Below are 15,318 nucleotides of genomic sequence, written 5' to 3'. Positions count from 1 at the left end.
TAGATGCCCTAAATGGATCCTCCACACCAATGATTATATGTCTCGAGTCTTGTCATCTCTGATGGTTAGTATGACGCAGCAGGATGGAGCATCTGACATGGAAAGTAAAAATACCTTAGGAATAATTTAAAGCTTTTCAATTAAGTTCAGAATCTCCTTTTAAAGTTTCAACAGTGTTAGATGCTTGACTAATTAAAGCAGAGGCATGAAGGAAATCCCTTGTGTTCTCAAATGAGAGATTAGAAGGAATAATACTTCCATGCCATATCATAGTTGAACTATACACATGAAGTTAAACATACATGCTAGAGAACTCCACGACGTCCTGGATTCACTTTTATTACCCAGATAAAGTTGAAGGCTTGAAGCTGGGGCTGGAGAGCTGTTGACAGTAAAAATTTACTTGGATAAAAGCAAGCTATTCCCATGAGATGCCATATGATATCTTAGTACTTTAATTGATTCTATTCACACCCATCTCACATGGTGACCCCACCGAGTGTCGATGCTTTTCAACGATATGATTCACAAGCCTAATCATTTATATGTAATGCGTCAACCTCATTCCTCTATTCAAGTATTATTGGCTGTGATGTTGCAGTCAATCTGGCAGCTACCTGCTTGATACTTGATACATGCTTCCATTGCTCGTTCTGTAATTTTCATTTTTTTTTGGTTGGCCATTATTGTTATGCTCATCCCCCAAATTTGCCCTACTATACAACTATGAACTTGACTTTTTTTTTGCCTTTTATTAGTTATCATAGCTGTCAGTTGTTTTGTTGGATACCATAAATCCACTGAAATAGTTTATCAAAATATTATAAGGTTTGACAAGTCTTTTTGTGTGGTCTTTTGGTTTTTTCAGAGTTCAGGAAACCAAAATTTGGTCTTTTTTCTGTTTGGCAATAAAAGATGGAAAAGCCAGAAAGACCCATGCCTCAGAAAGCCCACGGAAGCCCCAAATGGCTGAAAATCATACTTTCCGTGCCTAAAATCTTTCATTTAACAGCCTGATAGACCACAGCAGACTAGGATTTTGATCTTTAAAAAACAAGACCCCGAAAACTCAAGTATGCCTTTTGGTTATTTGGGTTGTCTGGAACATCTTGCTAAAACACTTGCCAAACACACTTATATTTCTTAACCGAACATATGTTTCCTTAGATTCTCTTGTATATTTACTCCTTCACTACGTCTCAATTTTCATCCCTTTTATCGGTCCCTCTCAATTTGCACATTCTCTCGTATTTTTAGGCCGCACGAGACAAGCTGTAGTCTTGTAGTTCAGTTGAATTGTTGGATAAAAAAATTTTCATTGATGCGTGCAGACGTGTTTGTGGGTAAGGGGGTCAATGGACCGGTTTTGGATTGGACCTCGTTCAGTCCACAATCAATTTGGGCGGATTGGACAGACCAATAAGGCATATTGGATTGGACCGATTCAGTCCAAAATATTTATTAGATTGGATTGGAACTGGTCCGTTCATAACAAATTTATATTGGATTGGGTTGTATTAAGCCAATATCTGGTCTATTGATATAAGATATGAATACGTATCAATGGACCGGGTTTAGGTTGAAACCAATCTAAATCAAAATGAATTTGAACAGATTGGGCTATTGATATAAGATATGAATACGTATCAATGGACCGGGTTTAGGTTGAAACCAATCTAAATCAAAATGAATTTGAACAGATTGGGCGGTCTAGACATTGAATTAGATCGGTCCATATTAGTCCAAAACATTCATTGGATTAGACCTGGTCCATTTATAATGGACTCACATTGGACTGGATCGAATCAAATCAAATCCAATTGACACCCTTACTTGTGGGCCGTTATTAAGGCCTTATATAATTGTGGTCATTAGTAGGTGTAAGAGGTCAAAGTCATTGGACCTGTGATCTCGAATCTCAATGTTGCATCCATTATTAAATGGTTACTGGTGAACGTGGTCTGGGCCTACAAATAATTCGTGGTGATACTTTTGGATCCCCTAGTGGAAGCACATCGAGTATGGGGTCGATCTGGTGGTGTCCATAACTGGGCTAGAACGTCAAGCTTGGATTCTTGTGTTCATTGTGACACCCTCCCACCCACCGTTGCAGGTACAAAGTATTACATCCAACATGTGACTGGGCCTTGAATCCTATCCATGATCTAACCTTTCGGTAAAAATGCATGGCAATAAACTTTTCTTACCTTCCTAGAGAATGCTCACTAATACATAATAAGGTTCAAAACACTGCAACATATTGGTGCATATTGTATGATATGTATTGATTTTTTAACTCATTGAAATATTCTTTACAGCTATTTAGTTTTTTTTTATGAATTTTATGTTCAAACATTCTAATCCTACTTAACATGTTTATCTAAGCCTTGTCCCAACTATATGGGGTCGATTATATGAATTCTCTTTCACCATTCCATTTGGTTTAGTGTCATATCCATTGTTAAATTATGAGTGTTTTAAAGTTTTTTTTTTGGTATTAATAATTGCCTGACACCCCTATAGGGGCCATTATTTTTTTAAGTAAAAAATACATTACATCAACAACCTCAAATAATCACATAATTCTTTTTCTTATAGATATAAGAATAGCGGGATTTGAAACCGCACCACCAACAGGACAATTCATCCAACGCAGCAACTGGGCTACCCCTCAGGTGGTAAGCACTTTAAGTTTGTTATTCATTGTTTTCCTAATCATCCCTTCAACTTGCAAAAGATCATTTCTTAAGGGATAGTTACTCTTCAATCTCCATATGATATTGATAATTTGATACACAGGCTTTCCACCTTCCATCCCATCAGCTACAGTCTCCTCCAGAAAACAAAATCCTCTTACTCTTGACACTTGATTTTGGCTGGCTTATCATCCATCTTAGCCAGGAACAGAGATATGCAAATTGAGGGAGGTCATTCTGTTGTGCTTTCCAGTTCCACTCTTAGTGACGTGATCGTTAACGCCCAGGGAAGACGGTAGACCATGGGGTTAGTTGTTCAGAGGTTATCAAATCAATGGTTATTGGTGAAGGGGAATCATCATCCTCTACACTATGAGACCTGTCATAATTTGATTCAAGAAACAACCACTGTCCATTGATTTACAGGAGTCAAAAAACTGAAAAGAGGTTAGGTCTTAATTTGTCACCTCGTGTCCTTCTCTCTTGATTCTTTCTTTTGACTCCTCAAAACAAACAAATTTGGAGGTACAGTGATGATGGGCATCAGCCATGAACTCATGAGCATAAATCCTCCATGGTTCTTGTATTGGGCCAATCACCTACACACAGACAGGCACATAAAACCCATCATGCCATGAGTGTGAGCTGGTCCATGTTGGGTCCCACAACCAGGCTGACGGGGGCATATCTTGATTGGCCCAGCAGTGTCCGGCCCAAAGAGGATGTGAAAGCCCATTTGTCTCAGAAGAAGGCATCTTTTAAACTTTAACTTTTAAAGTGATACACATGTACTGCTGGTGCCGGGTCCCACACGCATGCGTGGCTAGTGTGTAAGTAAATAAGCTATTGACCACAAAAATGCTACATGTTGATATTTCATTCAATAATGGCGCATTGGACCAGAAACCAGAAAGTAGGCCGATTCCAGTCACTTGTTACTGTTGAAGCAGCTTCAGGACTCTGGGAGTCAGGTGGTGCGTGCTACAATAAGATTCATCCTGTCTCCGTAGTCCGTCCTACTCCTGCCTGCCTCTCCAAGAATCAATCGTCAAGTGTCACTCCATCCAGCTCTCTGTATATTATATATTATTCCCCATCCCATCACCTCTTGCTAACAATTTCTTTTCCTCTTTGATTCCTCAAAGTCAAAATCCCAATTTCCCAAGTTTAATGGATCTGTGAAACAACTGGGCAAAGGCCCATTTGTTGTTGGGTTTAGAATTTTGGACTTTGGATGGAGGTGTAATTCAGTAATTGGACGGTTGGACCTCGCCTTCGCCTTTCAGCCTTTGGTGTTACTGTTGGATAAGGATTAAGGAAAAGAGAAGAAACGACGTAACGTAATTCCGTAAATTATCTACGTTGTCCTTGAGCCGCGTGGGGCTCACTGTAGCAATCGTGCGCGGCATGTAGGACCCACAATTGATACCACCAAAGCGTAGAGCTGCATAGGATTAGGATTGGGATTTAAGAGGAGAGGGTGAAAGATGCCTCCGTAAAAAAAAACGCCCATTTCAGTATTTCACTTCCGGGAATCAGGCATCAGCTTTCTCTCATCATGAGTCAGATGATGCCTGATGCCCTTAACTTAGTCAACCAAAACGTAAAATAACCCCGAAACAAAATATTCATGATGTAGACAATTTGATTGACCCGATCCATTTAATTCCGGTCTGCTGCATCGCAAATAGTGTATTATCATACATTTAAAATGGGCAGGCCACGGTCCATCTGAAAACCCACATGGCTGGAGTTCTTATCAATATGTCCTTAATGGGTTTCTTTTTTTTTTTTTGCGGTTTTGAGTATAAAGCTCAGATTTGATCAGGAGATAAACAGAGTACAGTTTTTTGCTACTCTTGATAATTCTTGGCCCGTTGGGCTTTAAAGAGAATTCATAAAGTCAATTTCACGTCACATTGATGGGTCGTGGGTCAATCAATTGAATGGTGGATGATGCTACTTATCATGTACACAAGTACAGTTTCATTATATTATCAATGGTAAAGTGCTTTCCTCACGGGAATGCCTAAAGCTAAAGGGTTTTTACTTTTTACTTTTATTATTGTGACTTTTTTGTTATGGCTTTTAATGAAAGCACGCTCATTTCAAAGAAGAGCTCTCAGCTCTATGGTGAATGGTGCTAGTTGGTGGTACGAACTACGAAGTACGAGCCAGGCAGGCCAAACTACAACGAACCAGACAGTCTCTGCAGTCTGGACTCTGGATGGGTATTTACTTATTACTGGATGTGGGTCAGCGGGTGGGCCTCCACTTCCCTGTACCCACAGTGCCTCTACGGACGGAGCATTGCATTGGATAACAGGCTCAGCCGCTCAGGCAGCGAGCGAGCTCTTCGACTCCGACTTTTTTGTTTTGTTTTTCTTTTTTTAAATTTTCGTAATATAAAATGTGTTTCAATGAAAAGGAATTTTACAGAAATGCCACTGAAAACGACACAGGAGTATTTTTGTCTAAGAACCCCCCACCCCCACAGATTCCATTAACGAATTGGGGGGATATCTATCAACCATCACTTTCTTGCTTTGATGAATGAAACTGATACTTGTATACTTGTAAAAGCCCATTTTGCTTCCAGCCAACGCGTATTTAAATTAAATTAAAGCTTTCCAAAATCAAAAGCAACAAATCGCCCAATTAAAGCAAGTCAGAAACGACCTCTGTTATTCCCGGAAAATTACGTGAAAACGTCTCTACCTCCAGAGTCCAGAGTATGCGTATTAAGCCAGGAATAGCTTAAGCCATAAGCCAATGCCAATGGGGTCCTTCCCAAACCCAAAACCAAAAGCTAAAGGGCTTTGTTAGTTGCCTGGGCTTGGCCCTACCAGCTTCCATTCGATCCAACCCAACCCAGCCCGATCTAATTATGAAGAAGTGTGACAATGTTATCGTACATAGGTTGGCATAGGTGAATTTTCTTCATTGAGTAAATGAGAAGCTCCTGGAATCGGAAGCCCCGCTGACCGTCTCAAAAATTATAGAGTTTGGACTTACAAAGTAATTGTACACTTTTTTTTTTTTTTAATTTTCTTCTTTGGGCCTACCAACTAAGTAACTCGGCCCCTTCAGAATTCAGATAGGGATAGAAATGATGAACTTGATCCATCATGTCTTATCGATCAAGCCCATTCAAGGACGCAACTAACTGGAGTATTTGAATATTTGATACTACTGGAACCAATTTGACTATTTGAGTAAGCACCTGAACCCGATTCCCTTAATATATGTATGTGGCCCACTAAACCGGGACTCAAAACCAGCCAACCTCTCCCTACCCCACCACTCAAAGAGGAAAAAACAATATGTCTGGCCGAGGTAACTGGAAAGCTGGTATTTTCCAGGCGACCTGATTTGTATTCCCTGGCCCATGAACGGAATGATCAACCTGATCTGACCCACCGAAATTACCATATACAAGTGTATGTGTAGGGAATCCTATGTACTGTGGTTTCTGGGGTATATCACTCTTCAGAGGCTTCAACTTTGAAGTGTGGGCCATCCATCATGGGCCACAATTGTCAAATCTGATCGGTTGTTGTTGTTATTCTCTGGGTAAAACAAGAAGTACTTTTGTGGGTTAGCCCTTGGAAACCAGATTGGACTCACGTGGGTTGTGGCCCAATTAGAGTTAATCCTGGTTTTGGGTTAGAGTTTATGCAAAAGCTGTGCTGCAATGCAAATAATGAAATATATCTGTGCTAGTGTTGTAACTTATAGGTTTATGGGACCCACTTATCTTTGTCGACCCACCAAATTTAGGTGATCAATTTGACAGTTATTGGCTATTTTGTTCGACCTTCCCAAGAAACGGAAGTGGGCAACTGGGCATTTCTTCAGCATTGGTTAAATCAATCTGGACATTCCGCATCCATTGAAGTGCTTTCCTTTCTTTAGTTGATTCATGGGGTTTTGGGCTCGTCAATAAGATGTGTGGCTCAGGCCTCAGAGTGATCCTGGCCCATATATAGGCCCTGTTTACACGATAGAGAACCGGTGCCTTCTAGTTCTGGTTCTGGATACGAGAAAGAGAATTGATGGAGCGCGATTCGGCTGGTCTTAGCTGTCCGCTGCCTTGCTTCCGAACGGGGTAGCAGGGAACCTGAAACGGAGGAGATGGGAAAGCTCCGGGGGGGAACTCGGTGTAGAAGCTCCGAATCTCAAGTTAGAATCCTTCAAAAGCAAGGTAATACCAGATAGCGCAAAGTTTGCATACCTCCGTTGTCGGGGGGGGGGGGGGGGGGCAGGGGGCTCTTATAGTCACTTCGTGTACTCGTCCCGAGGCCCTTGTCAGATCGGGTATGATTACCCTTGCGCTTATCAACTCGACTGTCGTCCTTTCTGCTGAGACAGAACCGTCACTGCCTAACCGTCTAACTGGAGATGGCGGCGTCAGTGGCGGTGGCAGGTGGCCGTTTAGACAGGCTCGGGAGGTCAAGGGGAGTTTAGGAGCGTGTTGACGCTGAACTACGCACTTCAGAAGAGTAGGGACGCTACTTTCCCCGAGGAGGTCGCGGCGTGGACCGATCTTCCCTTGAACCAGGTCGCTTACCGCGTCGTAACACATGCCATGGTGGTAAGTTAGATTCTGTCTTCCTTTTTTATTCTGTTGCTTCTGCTGTCATTTTGCTCACTTGTTTCTTTTGGTAGGTGAATTCTTCGATTCATGCCTTGGCGGCCCAAGTGGAGAGGAGCTCGCGACAGGCGCGAGCTGCTGAGGCTGCCGCTCATGCTGCTGAAGAAGCCTTCCGTGCTGCAGAGGCAAATACCCGGGCTGCTGAGGCGGCTGCTTATGCTGTTGAAAAGGCTGCTCGCGTCGCGATGGCCAGACAGGCGAGGTCTCAGCGTGACGCCGAGGCCATGGGGGTAGTTGTCAAGCATATGGCGGACTTGAAGTTGGATTTGCAGCATCAAGTCGAGTATCTTCAGGAGGACATTAGGGAGAGAACACAGATTTTTTCCCAAGGCATTGAAGATGCCAAGAAGAAGGCAGTTGAAGACTACATTGCCTCCCCGCGTTTTGACGATCTGATGGTGGACTCTTACAGGAGGGGCTTCAAGTTGAGCCGGTGGATGATCCGGAATACATACCCCGACCTCGATGTAAGTGCCATAACCACTTCGCGTATAACTCAGGAGATGGCCAATGCTGCCAATGGCGAGCCGGACTCTAAAGGAGAGGCAGGGCCTTCGGGTGTTGTTGAAGTGCCTTCCGATGGCGAAGAAGTGGCTCCAGGCATGTAAAAATTTTTTTTTTTTACCAATGTACTATTTCTGGCAATGGAGTGTCTTTTTCCCCTTGCTCATCTTCCCCGAGCTGTTTCTTTGCCGGGTTTTTAAATTTCCGTGGCCTTTTATGCCGCGAACTGATTTTTTGCCGAGCTGATAATGTGTTGTCTGCGCTGAAGTTCCTCGGCTTGCCTTGTGGCACATAGGGCCTGATTTCGTCCACTTCGCTAGGTGGTTTATAGGTAGTATCACCTCAAGTTCACGATGTTCCATGTTCGGGGTACTTGTTTGCCTTCCAAGGTTTCGAGTTCGTATGCGCCCCCGAGCGCTGTTTTTACTTTATAGGGCCCTTCCCAATTAGGTCCAAGCTAATCGATGCCGGGTTCGGGCACCATAATCTTACGGAGGACCAGGTCGCCGACTCAGAAGCTTCGTTTCTTTACTCTGCTATTGTAGTAGCGAGCTACCTGCTGCTGGTATGCCGCTGTTCGGATGTGCGCGAGGTCCCTTACCTCGTCCAATAGGTCGAGGTTGGTGCGTAACTCGTCTCCGTTCGTTCGATCGTCGTATGTTTCTAATCGCAACGTTGGTATTTCGATTTCCGCCAGGATCACCGCTTCAGTGCCGTAGGTGAGGTTGAAGGGGGTTTCTCCCGTGGCTGCTTTTTCGGTCGTTCGGTGAGCCCATAAGACACTTGGTAGCTCTTCGGCCCACAATCCCTTAGCTCGATCCAGACGTGCTTTCAGTCCGCGCAGGATGGCTCTGTTCATTACTTCCGACTGACCGTTTGCCTGTGGGTGCGCGACTGACGTGAAATTTTGCCGAATCCCCATGTTCTGGCACCACTCTTGGAACTTGATATCCTCGAACTGTTTGTCGTTGTCGGAGATTAGAACCCGAGGTAACCCGAACCGACATACTATGTTCTTCCAGAAGAAGTTCTGTATGTTTCGAGCCGTGACGGTTGCCAGAGGTTCGGCTCCTATCCACTTCGTAAAATAATCTACCGCAACAACTAAGAATTTTCTTCCGCCTGTTGCTGGTGGGAATGGCCCTAGGAGGTCGATGCCCCATTGTGCAAAGGGCCACGGGCTGGCGAGGTATTTGAGGTCGGAGGCAGGTTGATGGTGGATGTTAGCGTGCTTCTGACACTTGTCGCATTTTCTGACGAGCTCGACAGCTTCTGCCTTCATCGTTGGCCAGTAGTATCCTTGTCGAAGTGCCTTTTGGGCGAGTGCTCTGCCCCCAAGTGTCCGCCGCACAGGCCTTCATGAGTGTCGCGGAGTACGAACTCGGCTTCGGTAGGTCGCAGGCACCGCAAATAGGGGAGCGTGTACGACCGTCGGTATAACCGTTCGTCTATTATGACGTATTTGGCCGCCTGGCGCTGCACCCTCTTGGCCGCATTGCGTTCTGCAGGGAGGGTTCCGTCTATCAGGAAGCTCGCGAGTGGATCGATCCAACTCGGCTCTGCTTCTAAGATGGGAGCGACCTCCACTGTCCCCCCGAGAATACTAGGCCGAGGTAAGTCTTCTATGTACACAGTTCTCATATTGTTGTGACTCGTACTGGCTAACCGGGACAGGGCGTCGGTCTCAGTGTTTTCTGACCTCGGGATTTGCCTGATGATGTGTGACCGGAAGTTGAGCAAGGCTTCTTTTACTATGGCCAAATATGCGATCATGGAGAGATCGCGTGCTTCGTATTCGCCGGTAACTTGGTTTACCACGAGCTGAGAATCGCTGCAGATGACCAAGTGTTTTGCCTTAACCTTTCGCGCTAGGTCCAGCCCGGCGATCAGTGCTTCGTACTCTGCCTCGTTGTTGGATGCCGCGAACTCAAAGCGTAGTGCGTATTCTACTTTTGTGCCGCTCGGGCCGCACAAGACTATTCCAGCTCCGCTGCCTTGCCGGTTCGAGGAACCATCCACGTGAAGGATCTAGGGCTCCTCATCCCAATTCGCTCTTCGCCTGATTAGGAGAGATGCCACACTGGGTGATACTTCACGGGGTTCGGACTCTATGGGCTCAGGAGCTCCAGGTTCACCGCAACTGGAGACCTCGGGCTCGACCTGTGGGGCTTCGTGGCTGAAAGTGCACTCGGCGATAAAATCTGCCAAGGCTTGGGCCTTGATAGCGGTTCTCGGTTTGTACTGGAGGTCGTACTCGCTGAGTTCGATGGCCCATTTCGTCAGTCGACCGGAGACCTCGGGTTTGAGTAAAACTTGTCTAAGAGGTTTGTCAGTTAGGACGATGACGGTGTGAGCCTGAAAGTACGGGCGGAGTTTACGAGCTGCTATTACTAGGGCATATGCTAGTTTTTCTATCTCCGGGTACCTTGCCTCTATTCCCTACAAAATTTTACTAACATAATATATGGGTCGTTGGACCCGGTCTGTTTCCTTTATTAGTACCGAATTGACCGCCTCGTCGCTGGCCGAGATGTACAGTTCTAAGACCTCGCCCACCTCGGGCCGTGCTAAGGTTGGCACACTAGCGAGGTAACCTTTTAGTTCGTCGAACGCGAACTGGCAGTCCTGGGTCCACTCGAACCCTTTGCCTTTGACTGCCTTGAAGAAGGGTAGGCAGCGGTCTGCTGACTTAGACGAGAAGCGGCTTAGAGCGGCTATGCGGCCGTTTAGCCTCTGAACCTCTTTTACTTTCCGAGGTGGTTTCATATCTAGAATGGCTTTTATTTTGTCCGGGTTCGCCTCAATACCGTGTCGATTGACAATGTAGCCTAGGAACTTGCCCGAGGTGACGCCGAAGACACACTTGTTGGGATTCAACTTCATGCTAAACTGACGCAGGATTTGGAAAACAGAATCTAAGTCTTGTATTAACTCTTGTGAAAACTGAGTTTTGACGACCATGTCGTCTACATAGCACTCTATCTTCGTACCAATCAAGGGCCGAAATAGCTTATTTACAAGTCTTTGGAAAGTTGCCCCGGCATTTTTTAGTCCGAAGGGCATGACTTTATAGCAATACAGGCCGAACTCGGTAATGAAGCTGGTTTTTTCCTCATCGGATGGGTCCATCCTAACTTGGTTGTAGCCCGAGTAGGCGTCTAGGAAGCTTAGCAACTCGTTTCCCGAGGTCGCGTCCACTAGGCGGTCAATTCTGGGGAGGGGGAAGCAATCTTTCGGGCAAGCTCGGTTCAGGTCGGTATAGTCGACGCACATGCGCCACTTGCCGCTTGCCTTTTTTACCAACACCGGGTTGGACACCCAGCTTGGGTAGTGGACTTCCCTTATGAAGTTTGCTGCGAGGAGCTTCTCAACCTCCTCGTCGACCGCTCTCCAGCGTTCTGGGGCTAAGTTGCGTTTCTTCTGTCTAACGGGTCTGACTACAGGGTCAGTATTAAGTTTGTGAGTTATCAGTCTGGGGCTAATGCCGGGCATGTCGGCCGCGGACCAGGCAAAAGTATCTAAATTTTGAAGTAAAAAACTCACCAGTTCGGCTCGTAGGGGATCTTCGATGGAAGCTCCGATGCTTAGTGTGCGAGCTGGGTCCGTAGCTGAAGTCGGGATTGCGACTGTTTCCTCCGTGGGCGAAGCTCGCTCCTCACCTTGCTCCGCCAGCCGCTCCAGTTCGAGGTTGTCGGCCGCCTTGGTTTTTCCTTTTAGGGCGGCAACGTAGCACTTGCGGGACTCGAGCTGGTCGCCCCGCGCTACCCCTATACCGAATTCCGTAGGGAACTTCATGGCCAAATAGTAGGTGGAGACCGCCGCCCGTAGGATATGCGTGATCGGCCGCCCTATTATGGCATTGTATGGGGAGGGGGTCGCGACCACCAGGAAATCATGGTTGAGTCTGACCGCACAAGGCCATGTGCCGACTTCCACAGGGACAGTTACTTTTCCGAGGGGCCTGACTTCCTCTCCGCTGAAACCTACCAGGGGAGTGTTCGCGGGCTTCAGCTCGCTCCTCTTTAACTGCAGCTGGTCAAATGCTGATTTGAAGAGGATGTCCACTGAGCTGCCCGAATCTACGAGTACGCGCCTGACCTCGAAGTCGTTGATCCTTAGCTTAATGACAAGCGCGTCATCATGGGGGTAGTGGACTCCTCGCCCGTCGTCCTCCATGAAAAAGATTGGTTCTTCGGTCTTTGGTCTTTTTGGGGGGTTCCATTCTTCGAGGGCCGCTTCGCGAACTGAAGTCCGGGCTGCTGCCGAGGTACACCCCGCTACCACCGAACCTCCCACTATTACATGGATGGTTCCCCGAACTGGCCTCTCTTCCGAAGGCTGCTTCTGCAACGGTTCGGCAGGTCTGTTGCTAGACTCGGGGGCATCCTTTTCGTGCTCCCTTTGTCGACATGCTTTATTGTTATTGCTGTGCTGTACAAAGTTTCTCAAGTATCCGCGACGGATGAGTCCCTCTATCTCGTCCCGGAGGTTATTACACTATTCGGTGCTATGACCATGGTCTCTATGGAAACTACAATACAAATTCTTGTTTCTCTCGTTAGGATTTCCTTTTAGCCGAGGTGGCCACTTAATGTACGGAGCGTCTTTGATCGTCATTAAGATCTCTGTTCGCCTCGTGTTTAAAGGCGTGTAGTCCGTCCGAACTGCTAGGGGGGCCCGAAAGGACTGGTTCGGCTTCGGCTCCCGGGTCGGGTTTTCTCTATTCACCGGGTTGGAGAGCTCGCCTTCTCTCTTTCTTTTCTCGTTCCCGCCTTCGGTTCGTTGGTTGATTTCTTCCTCTGTCCTCATGAACTTATCCGCGAGTTTGAGGAATTCGGCCACGGTCGCGGGCTGGTTGGTCACCATGTGCCATTTGAACTCTTTGTGCGTCACCCGTCTTTTGACCGCCGCGAGCTGCACTGCGGGGTCCAACCGCGGTATTTGCAAGCATGCTTCGTCGAACCGCTTGATGTAGCCCCAAATAGATTCTCTTTCTCTTTGGACCACTCCGAAGATGCTTTCCTCTATTCTGGGGCACCGTCGGCTGGTGACGAAGTGTGTGGTGAAGACTTGCATGAACTGGGCCCAGCACTTTATCGACCCGGGGGCCAGGTTCCTGTACCAAGTGCGGGCTACCCCCCTGAGGGTGGTGGTAAAGGCCACGCACATGCACGATTCGCTAGCCCTGGCGAGGTGCATTTGCGACTGAAAGGCGTCAACGTGGTCGTTGGGGTCGAAGGACCCGTCGTACTTGTCCAGAGGTGGGAGCTTGAAGTCTCTGGGTAAGGGGACCGCTAGGAGTTCCGATGCGAGGGGGGAAGGAACGGAGAGAGCCGGGGCAGCCCCTACCTCGTACGAGCTTGTGTCTTTGCCTCTGAATTCCGACAAGGCGCGGGTGGCGGTTTGGCGACTTCGCTGGCGCCTTCGCCGTTGAGCGGGCCTTGTGCTGGCGCTGCTGGCCTCCGTGTTACCGAGCTCGATGGGCTCGGAGTGCTGGTAGTCTGCCGCCAGGGTGCTGAATCGGTTTTCAGTGAGCGGGAGCTCGGGCTGGGAGCGCCGGGGTGCCGACCTTGCGGGCGAGGTTCCCGACCCGCCTGCGGGTTGCGAGGCGGGGATGACATTTTTCTCTCTTCGGTCTGGGGACGAGGCCTGGCTGTTGGGGTGGTTCTAGGATCGGGAGGCCTTCGCCTGGTGGGGGCGCCCATCCTGCGGGGAGGCCTTGACCGGCCTCGGAGCGGGGTGGCGAGGTGGAAGTAGTGGTTGGTTCAGTGGCAGTTGGGGGAACTGCTGTTGATAGTGATACTGGGAGATGTTGTGCAACACTTGGTGCTGGTGAAGCTGGTGTTGCTGGAACTGTTGCATTTGGGCTTGCATTGCCCGCATGCACTGCATCAGGTCCTCCAATCGGTTTTGGCTAGCTGCCAGGGGGACGACAGTTGGTTCAGTGAAAGTTGTCTCAATGGGGAGAGGAAAGGGGACGCTTGTGGTAGGAGGGTTTACGGGTGCCACTGTTTGTGGCGTGTTCAAGATGGGGATCCCATCCGCCGAAAGGGGGATGGTGAACTGTCTAACGCACACTACGGGGACCTGAAATTGCTCTCCGTGGCGTTTGTCTTCGTGCCACGTCCGGTGTTGCTGGAGGAGGCCATGAGTGTTGGGTTTTTTGAAGAAAAAAGGGGGTATCGAAGTTTGGAGGGAGGCTTTTTGAAGCGTTTCCCACAGACGGTGCCAATTGATGGAGCGCGATCCGGCTGGTCTTAGCTGTCCGCTGCCTTGCTTCCGAACGGGGTAGCAGGGAACCTGAAACGGAGGAGATGGGAAAGCTCCAGGGGGGAACCCGGTGTAGAGGCTCCGAAGTTCAAGTTAGAATCCTTCAAAAGCAAGGTAATACCAGATAGCGCAAAGTTTGCATACCTCCGTTGCCGAGGGGCAGGGGGCTCTTATAGTCACTTCGTGTACTCGTCCCGAGGCCCTTGTCAGATCAGGTATGATTACCCTTGCGCTTGTCAACTCGGCCGTCGTCATTTCTGCTGAGACAGAACCGTCACTGCCTAACCGTCTAACTGGAGATGGCGGCGTCAGTGGCGGTGGCAGGTGGCCGTTTAGAGTGCTGCTGCCAAACGTCAGATCCCAAGTCAGTCAGGCGTGGCGCCCTCGGGCACGGACTTCCCTGGTGTCAGGCATGGTACGACTTGTTTGGCTTTGGTGCCCAGAAGATGATGCGAAGTGCTGAGCGAGGCGGTCTTGAGCTCGGAGGTATCCCGAACTGTTACAAGGTGGGTCAGTTTGGCGAAGTGTATCCCGAGCTGTTACAAGGTGGATCAGTTCGGCGAAGTGTATCCCGAGCTGTTACAAGCTGGGTCAGTTTGGCAAAGTGTATCCCGAGCTGTTACAAGGTGGTAGTTCGGGAAGCGTATCCCGAGCTGTTACAAGGTGGTAGTTCGGCGAAGCGTATCCCGAGCTGTTACAAGGTGGTAGTTCGGCGAAGTTTATCCCGAGCTGTTACAAGGTGGGTCAGTTCGGCGAAGTGTGTCCCCTTGTTCCCGCCTAGGCTTGGCCCATTTTGCCGAGCTGTCGTTTCTGCCACATGTGATAATAGAGAGGTCGGGCCAAATCTTCCTTCATCAATAACCGTAACTAATACATGTCTACGCAAGTGCCCATGTAATGTTAATTTACAATAAACGAAATTCAACTGCAAAATAATGTAGAAATTAAGTCAAAATCCAAAAGGTAAGGAATTCTAATTCCATGCCTCAGAATCTCAAATCCTGCCTGTAAAGTGGTGGATCTGTTCATCAGGTTGGATTTGGGCCGACGGCTCATGGCTTCTGGATATGAGTCTTGTCCAGTTTGGGTCCAAGACTGACACAGATGGTTCCTGCCTTGAGCAGTAGCGAACAGTGGACCATATTGTAGGTGGAAAACATCAAAAAATTTGAATTATTAAGAAGGAATATCTGA

This window comes from Nelumbo lutea, chromosome 8 (assembly GCF_056320005.1).
Source record: "Nelumbo lutea isolate HS-2025 chromosome 8, American lotus-T2T, whole genome shotgun sequence".
Taxonomy (NCBI): Eukaryota; Viridiplantae; Streptophyta; class Magnoliopsida; order Proteales; family Nelumbonaceae; genus Nelumbo; species Nelumbo lutea.
The sequence above is the reverse complement of the archived record's forward strand: the minus strand, read 5'-3'. Positions refer to the sequence as shown.